Raw genomic sequence first — 13,030 nt, 5'->3', positions numbered from 1 at the left:
ACCTGCATTCTAATCACCAAGGGCCTATATACATGGATTTACAGCTCCATCCTTTAATTGCACAGTGTGTGTGCAATTTGTGGATTCCACGCACTAATTACACCACAATGCATGTCAACAGTGGAATGATCTCAACATTGTATATAGATTTTCTATTTAATATCCATATGTAATATCACACTATGCATAATACTGGTGAGCTTGCTAACTTAATCTTGAATCAAATGAAATGCAACATGGACCACGTGTCAGAAATATATTACTAAGAGAAATGCAGTGACACCGAAGATTTATGCTAATTTATGTCATGACATCAATTCTCACGACAGACCTGGTTCATGGCATGTGATATTTTTTGTTCTCTTTGTCGCATGCCACATTATTAAGTACATGTTTATGTCCCTGCATGGACTGACGTGGCTGCAGGTTGATGGATGACTAGTTTGGCAAATTGATCTCTACCGCCTGGTCTTTATTTATTTTTTTATTACTCCCTAAAATACATTTGAAGCGTAATCAATGTCTGTTACTAATGACCAAGAACAACTCCAGGGAAGGCATTTTACACACCATTAAATCCCAAGTAATTGAGAAAAAGGAACGGTGAGACACATCCGTGCATGAAGCCGCTGTGGGCTGACGAGTCATCGCCATGCGGGCATCCAAGGCCATGAATAACGGGGAGGGGGTTGACTAGCCTTTATGATCCAAAGGGTTTGAGGGCAGGATCGCCCATTGAGGACACCTACACGCCTTCCTGATAATTTTGCTTTGAGGCAGCCAGGGGCCATCTTTGATCCAGGCACCCTGGTAGGTAGGTTCTCAAGTGCAGCAATCAATAAAGCTTCAGTATTGATTACCACAGTTTGCACTGCTCGGCATTTCTACATTTAAAGATCTGAGATACATGCTGATCAATTTCCTGCTTTGTCTGGTTTCAGCTGGATCTCCAAGAAACTGAAAAATACGAGTGAAAAAAAAATATCCAATCAAACAGCTCTGTTGGGGCAAAATAGTTTTTCATAAACAAACATAACCGGAGTGACCTGGGTGTTACCTTGTTTCTGAATGTTTTTTTTTAAAAGAATAACAAGATATGAGCGAGTTGTTGGTTTTTACTAAGTCTACCTACAAAAGATGACAGATTGAAATATGTTTATTTAAAAGAATAAATAAATAAATACTAGAGTTGCGTGTGCACCACATCCGACGATAAGAGAATATGCCACAGATGTTCATCAAATGTCAGAAAAGTTCCTGGACGACCTCAGGCTGATCACTGGTAGATTGTGCTGCTTGGTCGATCATTTAGTTTTTATTATTTAGCTTATTAAGAGACAGCACATTTATTTCCTAAGCTTGCATAAAACGTATCCTTTGCATCCAAACTATCATAGTTATGTATATATATTCACAAAAAAAAAAAGGTTAAAGGGACGTTATAGTTAGGTGAAAATGGCTGTTTAAACTGGGAACCCAACGCAGCCCCAGCAATTTTTTTTTTTTTTTTAACACAGACTGGGCCCCATACCTTGAGGTGGAACGTGGAGAGCCCATCGCCACGATCAACGTAATTGAACATTTTAAATAGCGTCATGGACATGCACTCAGTCAGCACTTACCACCACAGACAGTAGCTGAGCTGCCCGTTGAGGGCCAAGAGCAGGAAAACCAATGATTGCAGGTGAGGGCTGTCAGTTACCACTGCCAGCTTCTAGTAATTGGCTCAGGTGGTCTGGGCTTGGCTTGGGTTGGGTTGGGTTGGGCCTCTGGGCTTGGCTGTCTGCACCAACTCAGGGCACCGCGAGGTCCGAAAAGGAAAAGCTGCGTAAGGAATGCGGGAGGGATGAGAGGAGGGAGTGCGCTGGGGCAGCACAAAAAAAATTGTATCAGGGCCATCATTGGTAGCGCTTTCGCATGCTACAAGAGATTGATGGCCCTTTGAGTAAACACTCCTGAGGGGTGGTAGAAGATGGTCACGCGGTGTTACATTTTTTTTTTTTTTTTTTTTTAAATGAGCAGCTCACCTGAGTGCACTTTTGGAGTGGTGGATGATCCTGAAGGTTGGAAAAGAACATGAGTGGATTTTCTTGCCAGCTGATTGTTACGGGGCGATATTGCAGCAAAACTGGCCCTCAGTAACAAAACCAGCCCTAGTAACGAAATTGGCCCCCACCCTTCCAGTCTCTAGGGAAAATATCCAGTGCCCCGTACTGCCAGTCTGGCGATTGGTGAAAACATACTGTTTTAAATTGGCCTGTACTGTGCAAAAGGGCCCCCTCAAGTTTCATTACGCCACTCTGGCCCGCTAATACGAAACAAGTAAACTACGGGGAACGCCTGACGTGGAAAATGGGCAGGTAGGTACATGACCAGTCCACAGGAGAGGCCTGGAAGTAACTGGCACGAACAAGCATTTGCAATGCAATGGGTCTTGCGTTTGCTTGAGCTAGAGCAATTAGCATTGTAAACTCCTAACCGGACTTTTCTTGCCACATAAATTGAAAATGAAAAAAAAAACAACAGTTTCACATAACTAACTGGTCTTTTTTTGCCATTTAAACTGAAAAGTAAAACTTTCACATGAGCGACCTGACGGCCACCATCAGTGCAAAGCTGAGAAAGGGAAATAAAAGTTCACCCGTAGTGAAACCTATCGGCAAAAGTGCAATTATCCATGTAACCTGCAAAAGTGCAATTAACTATGTAACAGGGTCGATGTCATGCAAAGCTCTTGACTTCTGCCCAGCGAAATCATGCTGCAAAACAAGAGAAAAAGTAGTCCAGAAACCAGACGGAAAATGTGGAGCCTCGTATGCTTCCAGTACTTGGTCGTTGCGCTCGAGGAGGGCTAAACACCAGAAAAGGCATGATGTATGCATGCCTTTCACTAACCAAAACAAGCAGATTTTAAAAGGCAGGCCCATGAACCAATGAAAGAGACTGACGTGACATGGGAGTGGTTTGAAGCCCAAAGAGAGATTACAGCACGGGATGGAGCGCTTTGCGCTCGCCCCTAACAGGGCCTTGGGGAGGGCTGACTAGGGGTGGAGGGACAAGCAGCCAGCCTATCCCACCTGTGGCCCGGGACCAGAATCAAATGCTAATCAGTTTACTCTCCTGGCTTGGTGTGATGATTGTCAGGTCTATGGAGCACACAAGAAGATGGGGACATACCTGCGATTGGCCCCTGCGGCAGCAATTTTACATTTCAGCTTTTGATTTCTATTGGATAACCTGGCAAAAATTAATTTAAAGGAACACATCCGACGGCCAGACTTATTGACTTTGCCAGTATTAGGAATGCAGACCTCGCACAACAATAATGAGAGATTTAATGTGTTTTCTTTTTTTATTTCTCTAGTAGTGGTTTTATTACCAGTTAAGAAAGAGAGGGTTACATTCAAAAGAAGTAGACGTCATACCACTGTATTGATTAACTTGAGTAATTCTGATTACTATGACTCTCATTGAATTATAGATATATTGGTTCTGTGCTTATGTTTTACGGACATGTGCCTGAATAAACATTTTGAGAGCACAGATGGCGAGAACTAGTCTAATTCTGGTTGAGTTGAGACGTGCGGAGGAAAAGGACATTTTGTTTTGCTCATCACTTTGGCATGGGTGGAGAAATATGTACAAAACTCGGCAGGCGCCTGACCTGTCCAGCTGGCGTTCCTCAATTAAAACCCTGTAGTGATTAGTCAAGGGATTTTGGGGGAGGACAAAAATATTTGGGGAACTCTCTATCCTCTGCTCAAATTGTGCTTTGAATGGTCAGGGGATTAAAGAGGGGCAATGCTATTTGGAAAAATCTGTATGCAGCGTTTGCCATTTTTAGTTTAAAAAGAAACTTTCATCTCTAACAGCAACAACTGAACAAAATTGCACTAAACTCGAAATGAAGGTAAGACTTTGCCGAGACCAGACGCTAGTTGTGGTTTGACGTTAATCTGTTCAGTAGTTGGACATATCTGGTAAACAAAAATGTGATCGGTGCTCTTGTTCCTATTTGGACTGTTACCAGAAAACTCCGACTCCACGGAAGACAGCAAATTAAACAAGCATTTGCAATGCAACGGGTCTCGCGTTTGCTCATGTTAGAGCAGATAGCATTGTAAACTCCTAACCCGACTTTTCACCTATCGGCAAAAGTGCATTTATGTACGTAGCCCGAAAAAGTGCAATTAACTGTGTAAAGCGCTCGACTTCTGCCAAGCGAAATCGCGCTAGTAAATTAGAGAAAAAGTAGTCCACGAGCCGGACAGAAAACAGCGAGCTTCGCATGTTTTCTGTACTTGGTCGATGCGCTCGAGGCGGCTAGCCACCGGAAAAGGCATGACGTATGCGTGCCTTCGACTAATGAAAGCAAGCAGATTTTATTAGGCAAGCCCACGAACCAATGAAAAACACGTGACGTGACGTCGACAGGGCTCCGAGCCCTTTTCTAAACACTAAAGCGTCTCGCTGCGATACGCATGCGCGAGCGCATGCAACACAGGCTCGACCCTAAAAAATATTTGCACGTGACTGGCTGAGGGAGCCTTTTTCCCCATAAGTCGTTTAGAGATCCATGGATCCCAGAGAGATCTATGGACCTCAGTGAACTTACTGGCTAGTCATAACAAGTACCCTCCATTACAGCTCCCATTACATGATGCCAGGGATCTGTGGATATTGATGGCCCCTGCTTCAGTCATCTTTGAGAATTTAAGGTTACAAAATATATATCTGGACAGCAAATTTAAACAATAAAGATACCCGGTTGTCCCTGACAGCTTCTCCCTGCAGGACTGGGAAAATTCCACAGTTACACAGCCACAATTACTACATCAAATGCTTTAGATCATAGCTCCAACACAGACCACAAATTGCACAGAGAAACAGCCTCTGGATGCAGAAATAGGCCGGCTTATCAAATGTAGGAGGTGGGCTACTGGCAATCGCAGACGGGCAGGGACACCCCAGCACCCTAAATTCTAGTGCTACTAGAAGGGTCATTGACAATCCACCTGTTTGTCAAATGATTTCAGCAGGACCCAGAGCAGACCCCTGTAACTTGTAACACTCAGACATTTACTTAGGATGGTAGGGCTTCCAAGTGATTGAAGGAAACCATTTCACCCCATCTTAACCACTTTATTTTAGGGTGTCTGTATTTCAAAATCCTATATAGGAGTAATCAGTGGGCTGGTATTGGGTAAATACAATGTGCTGACGTCACATTTTTATTTTAAGTAATAGATTAAAGTGTCAGCCTCCACTCTCAACACACAAAACAATTACCTTTTAAGAAAGCTACAAGGACCAAATGTTTTTTTACTCAGTGGTGGGCAGAAGAGCGCAGTTTAAAATGCTAAACAAGGTATCTTTTGCCTGTTTTTACAAATTCTCTTTCAATGACCTCCAAGCTTCATTATTTCCAAAAGGTGAGAGAAATGTAGATGATTTATAACGGGTTTTATCAGCAGCATATTTTTGTACTTGGCGCCAGAGAAGTTTTATGGCATGGGCAAAGTGGGCCCTGGCCCTGGGCCCCAGCTTTTCAGGGGGGCCCTGATCGAGCCAGCTCTGTTCGGCAGAGTCCTGCCCTTATAACCTTGAATCATTTTTAAACCTATTATTTTAAATGCGGTTTTCCTCAAATTTATTTTTAATGTCGGTGATGTGTGAGAGCCTCATATAGATATTCTTGCAGAGAAATGTTGGGTTTATGTTACATGCATCATTTACAGATCAGGAGCTGAAATTAGATCATAAATTCAAAGCTCTTCCAAATAGGGGCCCCCAAAGTACGCTTGGCCCAGGCCCCAAAATCTTTAAGAAGTCCCGGCTTGTCCCAGCGTATAAGTTACTGTATTTACTAATAGCAACTTCTTATCTTTCTATACCCTAAACACATTTTTGTATTTTAGAATATCAATAGTTTCTGATGCGGTTTGGCTTTTGGCTGATTTTATTTGATTTTTAGTGGTAGATGATGTGGTGATAGGTTCGTGCTCCCCAGCTGACCTGAGTTTCCTACTGAAGCGCTGTCAAAATCCATAAGGCGCTAACGCGGTCAGGCTCATTCTTACACTGCAGCATAGTACTTTTTCCCCTGGTGGCCAAGCACGTAAGCGGGACCACTCGCTCCATGATCCTTGAGGTAGCTCTGCCCCTCAGGCTAAATTAATGAGCTATAATCTTGCTGTAAGTGACACCACTGTCTAATTATTGCTCAGTGTCATTTCTCTTTATAAGCATCTTTTGCTGGCTGTCGCAGATGGCATAAGGCCGAGTCCAGCTGGCTACATGCCAATCGAACAATACTGTAGGCAATATTAGTGCTTGCATTCTTCACCCTGAGATGTGGCCACCAACCCAGGCATCAACCAGATTTATAAACACACCAGCCATCCTTACACGCAGGACTTTTAATCCAGAACACACTATTTACAAAAACCACCTCAGGCTACACTGGCCTGTTGGGCATCATCACCCCATCGATAAGTTATGACAATTAGGGAAGAAAAAAATATAGCACCTCATACATCACTGAAGCGCACCCACTACACAAATGGTGCCGTGAGTGATGGTTGAGGAGGCACCACGCTATTGTAGTTTAGTCCTTTCACTTTTTAGCACAGATTTATAAATTAAGCACAATAAATTGGACTGTTCTGGGAGTTTAGCTCGATACAGTATTCTGGTCCCCTCTAATCAGATATATTACTCTCCGCAAACACACTGTCCTCCTACTGCCATGGTAGAAGATGAGTCCATAGTTACTATGACTTTGCCTATATTGTTATTTGGTTTCAAACAGATGTTCTATTTCCACCTACAAAAACACGAGGGGGAAGGCGCTTGCACTGTGTGCTTGCTCCATTTACTGGTGACTGAAACTGGTCTGTTTTGCTGGATAAACTGATGGGTAAGAGCGTTCAGCCAGTCACTGGGCTGTATCCTTTTTCACCCAACTGGTGCATGCAGCAGCAGACTCTTGTAAACCAGGTACCATACATCACCCTACATTTCTGGGTGAGTCCCACTTACCACCTTGAACCTCTCTCCCACCCCAGTCTCTGGTGAGATCACCGAAAAGGCTATTAACTCGAAAACATCTAGGCCCAAGAAGCTCACTTTCACTTAAAGCCCCTTGTAACGAAGTTTAACCCAATCAAAGGCAAATAACAGAGCTTCAGCTAGAATGATGCACCTTAGACCAGAGTTGCTACCAAACAATTTCAACCTAAGTTCATAATAAGGAACATGACCAGCAAATAGGCGTTCTTTTGGGCCACTCAGTGTATGAGGATGCAACCATTATAGCTTCTTTGCTGCTCTGATTTAAAAGGATTTGATGAGCTCTACAGATCCAATTTAATGTGCATTTTCAGCCTCATTATGGCTTTTAATTTGTTTATAATTGTTTTGTGATTATGATTTTCTTCGTGGTAGATGAGTACACAACCTAGAATAAAACACAGTTTCATGAGATATGAGAACAAGATGGCTTAAGAGAGCTTATGGCTCTCGTTTGTGCATTTGTCTACCATTGTGCAGGCGTGAACACTGTCATCACGACCAAGGCTTTAAACTTACCTTTGATAACTATCTTTCTGATGGATGCTTGATCTACCTGCAGAGTGATAAACTTTTGAATCTCATCTATGCATCAAATTACTTAAGGAAAAGTTGCAGTTGCTCCCTTGCGCGGACAGGTGTCGCCAAAGCTCCAACGACTTTGAAATGCTTCCCAGACATGATGCCACAGAACCGCATATTGTGCCACCTAAGCAGGCAGACATCGGTTCCGCTGAAGAATACAAAAAAGTGATCAGTGGGATGCTTGAATTAATCTCAGCCACTGGTTATTACTCAGGTCGTATATCAGTCCTTTGTTACTTTGCACACCATGCCAACTCGACACGGTCAAGGCGCTGCCAGTGTAGCCCCAATTATACAGCACCAGGATACCCTGTGGAGTCATGCACTATACAAGTGAACATAACACCTCAGTTTAGACTCAGCCATATGCAAATCAGTCTGGACTCTGCTCCAATAGGAACAGTCTAGCCTAAATTGGCTGGCCAGCTCCTCTGCGAACCAGAACACAAGCTTATCAAGTCCAGTTTCACCCTGTAGCTCGTCAGTGAGGTGTAGTTTTGTTCCAGTGGCATGTCTGAACATACCCATTCGATTAAAGCCTTGCACAGAAAAATGAGCACAAGAGAAAGGTCCCTCTGTGGCATGACAAACAGCCACAGAGTGAGCAAATTGGTCAAACCCATCGCAGAATGCATAATAGGCAATGATGTGCGGATGGAGAAAACGAGGAAATGTCAAATGGGCCAACAAATGACCAATACCAGTGCCAAAATAAAGCCATGCTGGGGCATAAATTAGAGCAAAAAAACAACACATCACCTAATCGTACCAAAGGGATGTCAACCTCTTCCTCGGCATACCAAGGAAGAAAGCATAACAAACATCCAAAATAAATAGTCTTAGTCTTGGGGCGACAAGCTGACATCCACAACCTGCACAGGCAGTTCGAAAGATTTCAGCTTATCCCACTCAATCTTCTGGCATGCTAGTGGAGAATGTGGTGATTTGGATGCATAATTTCCACTCCTCTTCCCTATGAGGAGAGGACCTCTTAGGTGAAAGCAGAATAGGAGGACAAAGGAACAGGCCATGAAGATATGAATTGCCACAAATTCTGCAACCAGTCCTATGCGATCCAGATCACTTGCGCTCGAACTTAATGCAATTTTCTCAGAACCTGAGGAATTAGAGGGATGGGTTGGAATGCTTAAAGTCGAAGGCAGAACATCTCCTGAGGTCCCCTACAGCTGAAACTGGAAAGTGCAGAACAGAGGGACGCAAGTGCTCTCGCGAATGGTGAATAGGTCCAACAGAGGGGTGATCAAGAGGATGAAAATGGACTGAACTACCTCCGGGTGGAGACTCCACTCTTGCTGGCAAGATGGCTCAGATTGAGATTGAATGACTAGCTATTGAGGTAACCAGTCACATGATGCATGACCAGCTACGTATGGTGAAACTGATCCCAAGACCTCCAAGGGCCACCAGGCACTAGGGGAGGGAGCCCACACCACCACACTGTTGTGGGGCACTAAACATCGCAGTCATGTCAGGACCGGAATTCATCAACCTCTCATGGAGAGCTGGAATGTCTTGCAGTACAGGCAGATCACTTTAAGCAGTTGAGGGAGGAGGCATTGGCCATCACAACGACAACAGCTTACAGACTGCAAAAGGGCTAGTGATCTGTTACCCTCCACTACCGCCTCCGGGGAGAGTCAAACGTTGTCCGCCAGTGAGCCCACTGTAGACAGAGGCACGACTGACGTGCTCGCATGTGCCACCAGGCGTGGGAACCAGCAAGATGCAGGAATAAGTGCTCACTCCCAAAACATTGGGATCATAGTTTAAATATCACAAATTTGTGCCCGATCTCTTTTTCCAGAACCAACTTAGGTGCCCACCTCCTTGCTCAATAGTGCAAGAACCTCCTGCTGCACAACATAGGCACGGTCAACTGAGGTGACAGAACCGGTGCTGAGCGGAGGCAAGTCCTGGTTGGGAAGAGTGTTTTGTGGTTCACCAATCTGGAGGTTTCAGATGGTCTCTAGTGATGGACTGCCCGTTTACCAAGCAAAAAGATACCTCCCTCACCACCCCTCCCCTACCACCAAACACAGAGCCGCAGGTGCACCCTTGAGGGACAACTAAAGCAGTTTTGCAGGAAGGTCTAAAAGAAAGGACAAAAATGTCTCTGCCCTCAATGACCTTTTGAGCCAATATGCCCCCTGTAGCTGTGATAAAGTGTGCTGGACTGTTACACAGGCTTTGTAGGCTCGCGTTGTCAAAAGGCAGGTCTTGGAAATATCTTCTGAACTTGTGCTATTGCTGGTGAAACTGGCACACAGGGTACGCCAGTCTCAAGGAGCGGGCCATGACACAGCCCTGCTTTCACGCTCCAGGTTTGAATCAGCCTTCTCATTGGCAAAGGCGGACTCTGTTAAAAGGCTTGTCCATAAGAATTGCTTGATCACCACCAGAGTGCACTTTGGACTGCATCAAGGCAAGACTATGGATGGCAACCAAGTGACCTCCGGACCCTGCCTGGCTAGAATGTAGGATATCCAAGCCATTAAGTAGGATTTGTTAGGCTACATCCTGCCTCAAAAGCACCACTTCAGTAATATGTTAGGAGGCAGTTCTAAAGATTGTGAACCACAAATACTGCCATCTCACAGGTCACGAGTGTAACTAGCCATACAAATTGCTACGTCAGTGGATCAAACGTCCAGGTATCCTGAAGAGAACACCTTCTACCCCATGGCTTCAATCGGTTTCTACTCCCTAGTGGAAGTGGAAGGAAAAGAGTCAGGGTTCTGTCTAGAGGAGGATGAAGCTTTAACATAACTCTCCAAGGATGGGTGAGAAGCTGGTTAACTCCATCTGACAAAGTAAGGTCCATGAAAGCTTCAATGAATGGAAGGAAGGGCTCCGCAATCAAGGAGGAAGGCAGAAGTACTTCCATGACAAATTTAGCTTTGTTTTCCTTCTCTGGTAAAGGTAATTCAAGAACTTCAGCAGCCTTGAGCAAAATTGCCGGAAATGCCCTAAAGTGCACTATAGACACACCAAGGGAGGAGGTATCGGCGAACGGCATTCTGCAGGGACAAATAGTCACTCACATCTGTGACAGCAAGGGGCAAAAGATTGACTCCCTTCCTCATGTCAAGGTTGTATGACAGAGCTACACATGCGTTTAGCATGCATGCCGTCACAATGTGGGCAATACAAATGCGTTGTTACCACGTATTCCTTTACCACACGTCGTTACGACTTGCCATAGTGAAGCGCTGGACTTTGGAACAGTATAATTTACTATTCTAACTCCACTCTGCACAACAGTAGAGATGATGTTGGACTTAAAATCCAAAACCAGTCCCACAAATGTCCCCTAAAGCAAGTCGTCGTAGCGACTTGGGTGGTAAAGGACCACGTGTTAATGATGCGTTTGTTGTATTGCCTGCATTGGAAAGACACTGCGTGGTTCTGACTGCATGGTAAAGGCTGTTTCCCCAAGTCATCATCATCAGGGTAGACTATGTTTGGCATTTGCATGCGGTCCGAATCCTAGCCAAATAGCTCCTCGAGATGACTAACGTACTCAGGAGATGGGGTCTTTGGGAAGATTACCAAGTCACCTACTGCACCTAGTGTGTTAAACTGATTACAATGGCCTTCGTCATCTGAAAGTTCATCACTTTTTAATAGAGATCCAAAGGTGTTGAGAGTAACCTAGCATTTGCAGAGGGTGACGGAGCAACTGGCAAGGCTTTCAGCAGCATAAGCGGTACCAGGAGCGCCTGAAGGCGCACCAGAGGGACCAAGTACAGTGTAAGATGCAGGGGCGGCCCCGGCTGAGCAATAGCTTGCTATCTGTTTTATTTTTTGTCGGCTGGCTCAGTGAGCAGAGTGTACAGGAAGGGGCGGGCTGGGCCATTTGGGGGAGGGGAGAAAGGAGAGGGGGGGGGAGGAGGGGAGAGTGCACTAAGTGCGCATGTGTGTTTGGCCGGCTCTCTGAGGCTGGCCAAACACACATATACACTTAGGTTTCTCAAACCCAAACAACACAGACCTCAGGCTTGTGTGTGAATGTCAGTCCGGGCCACTCAGACCAATCCAGACACTGCTTACATGCTATGTTTAGAATGTAAGTAGCGCTAAGACTGCTGAGGAGTCTGTGCTGGTGTCCCAGCGAATGCTGCGACACCACAAGAGGAGCACAGCAGCTGGAGAAGGGAGGTGCAAGGAAAACAGTGTCTTTTCTTTTTTTGTAAGAAAACTTGTTTACCCTGTCACACCTCCCCACCCCCTTTGACATATGCTGATAAGATGGCCATCCTAGCATGTTTGAAAGCTGTGATCTGAGTGGTATCAGCATCACAATCCAAGCACAGAGTTGGCTACATCTCTTCCAGTACTCGGAGGACAATGTTGAGGGCAGAATCCAGGAACAATGCTGCTGACTGAAGAACCTTCTCAAACTGGGCAGAAGTTGAGAAGCAGATGAAACCCTGTTGCAGTCTCTTTTGTGACGATGTATCCTTGGAAGGAGCCCACTTCAAAACACTTGTTAAACAAGCTGAAGTGAGATCTGGAGTGGGTCAGAGTGGTGACATGCTCAGCATTTCCCATGGGCCTGTGCCAAGAAGTGGCCTTTGCATGCGTGTGGCTGCACCTTTCCCATGACTTGGAGTTGTATGTGGGCCACAAGCACCAAAGAGATTATATGAGGGTCCAAGAGTGATACTGGTTACTGGCAGGAATGATACTGTTTAAACTCTGAAAAACACAGGAGAAACATACTGCCAACCAACTGCAAAACCACAATTTCACTGCAGATTTTTTTTTTTAAAGAGAAACTTTGGATGAAAGGAGAGAAAAAAGGAACTGATGTGAACTTGCTATACAGCATCTAAATGTCCTTTCCGGAGAGTACTGGGGTCAAGTCGGAGCTGTGGCGCCACCCATCACACAGGAGAGCAAACTCAACATTCCCTGAAGCGGTGTGGCACCTGCAGGAGAGAGCCACGACCTGAGTAACCTGCAGGTAGAAGTATCCATCAGAAAGAACTCTACATTTTACAAAACAGGGTCTTTAAAACGAGATCTCGGCGCGACATTGCACGTCTGAGCGCGCACAGTCGATCATAGAAGCGCGCTATTCATGCTGCGGTGCACTATGGGGTTATTTACGCAGAAAATCTGCTAACTCGACACCAGCAGCCCTGGTCACACAGCTGATCACACATGACTGACAGAACTCAGCACATAATTGCAAAGAACGACTGTCAAACAATTCATCATAGAGGCTTGGAAACAGGCACCTTTAAAAGGAGAACATCCACCCCTTGTGCAGTCACAAAGCTATTTATTATACATTAGCCATTAAACAAAACACTTAAACCAGTGGGTCTTGTGCAAGACAAGCCTTTGG

This window comes from Pleurodeles waltl, chromosome 9, assembly GCF_031143425.1.
Source record: "Pleurodeles waltl isolate 20211129_DDA chromosome 9, aPleWal1.hap1.20221129, whole genome shotgun sequence".
Taxonomy (NCBI): Eukaryota; Metazoa; Chordata; class Amphibia; order Caudata; family Salamandridae; genus Pleurodeles; species Pleurodeles waltl.
The sequence above is the reverse complement of the archived record's forward strand: the minus strand, read 5'-3'. Positions refer to the sequence as shown.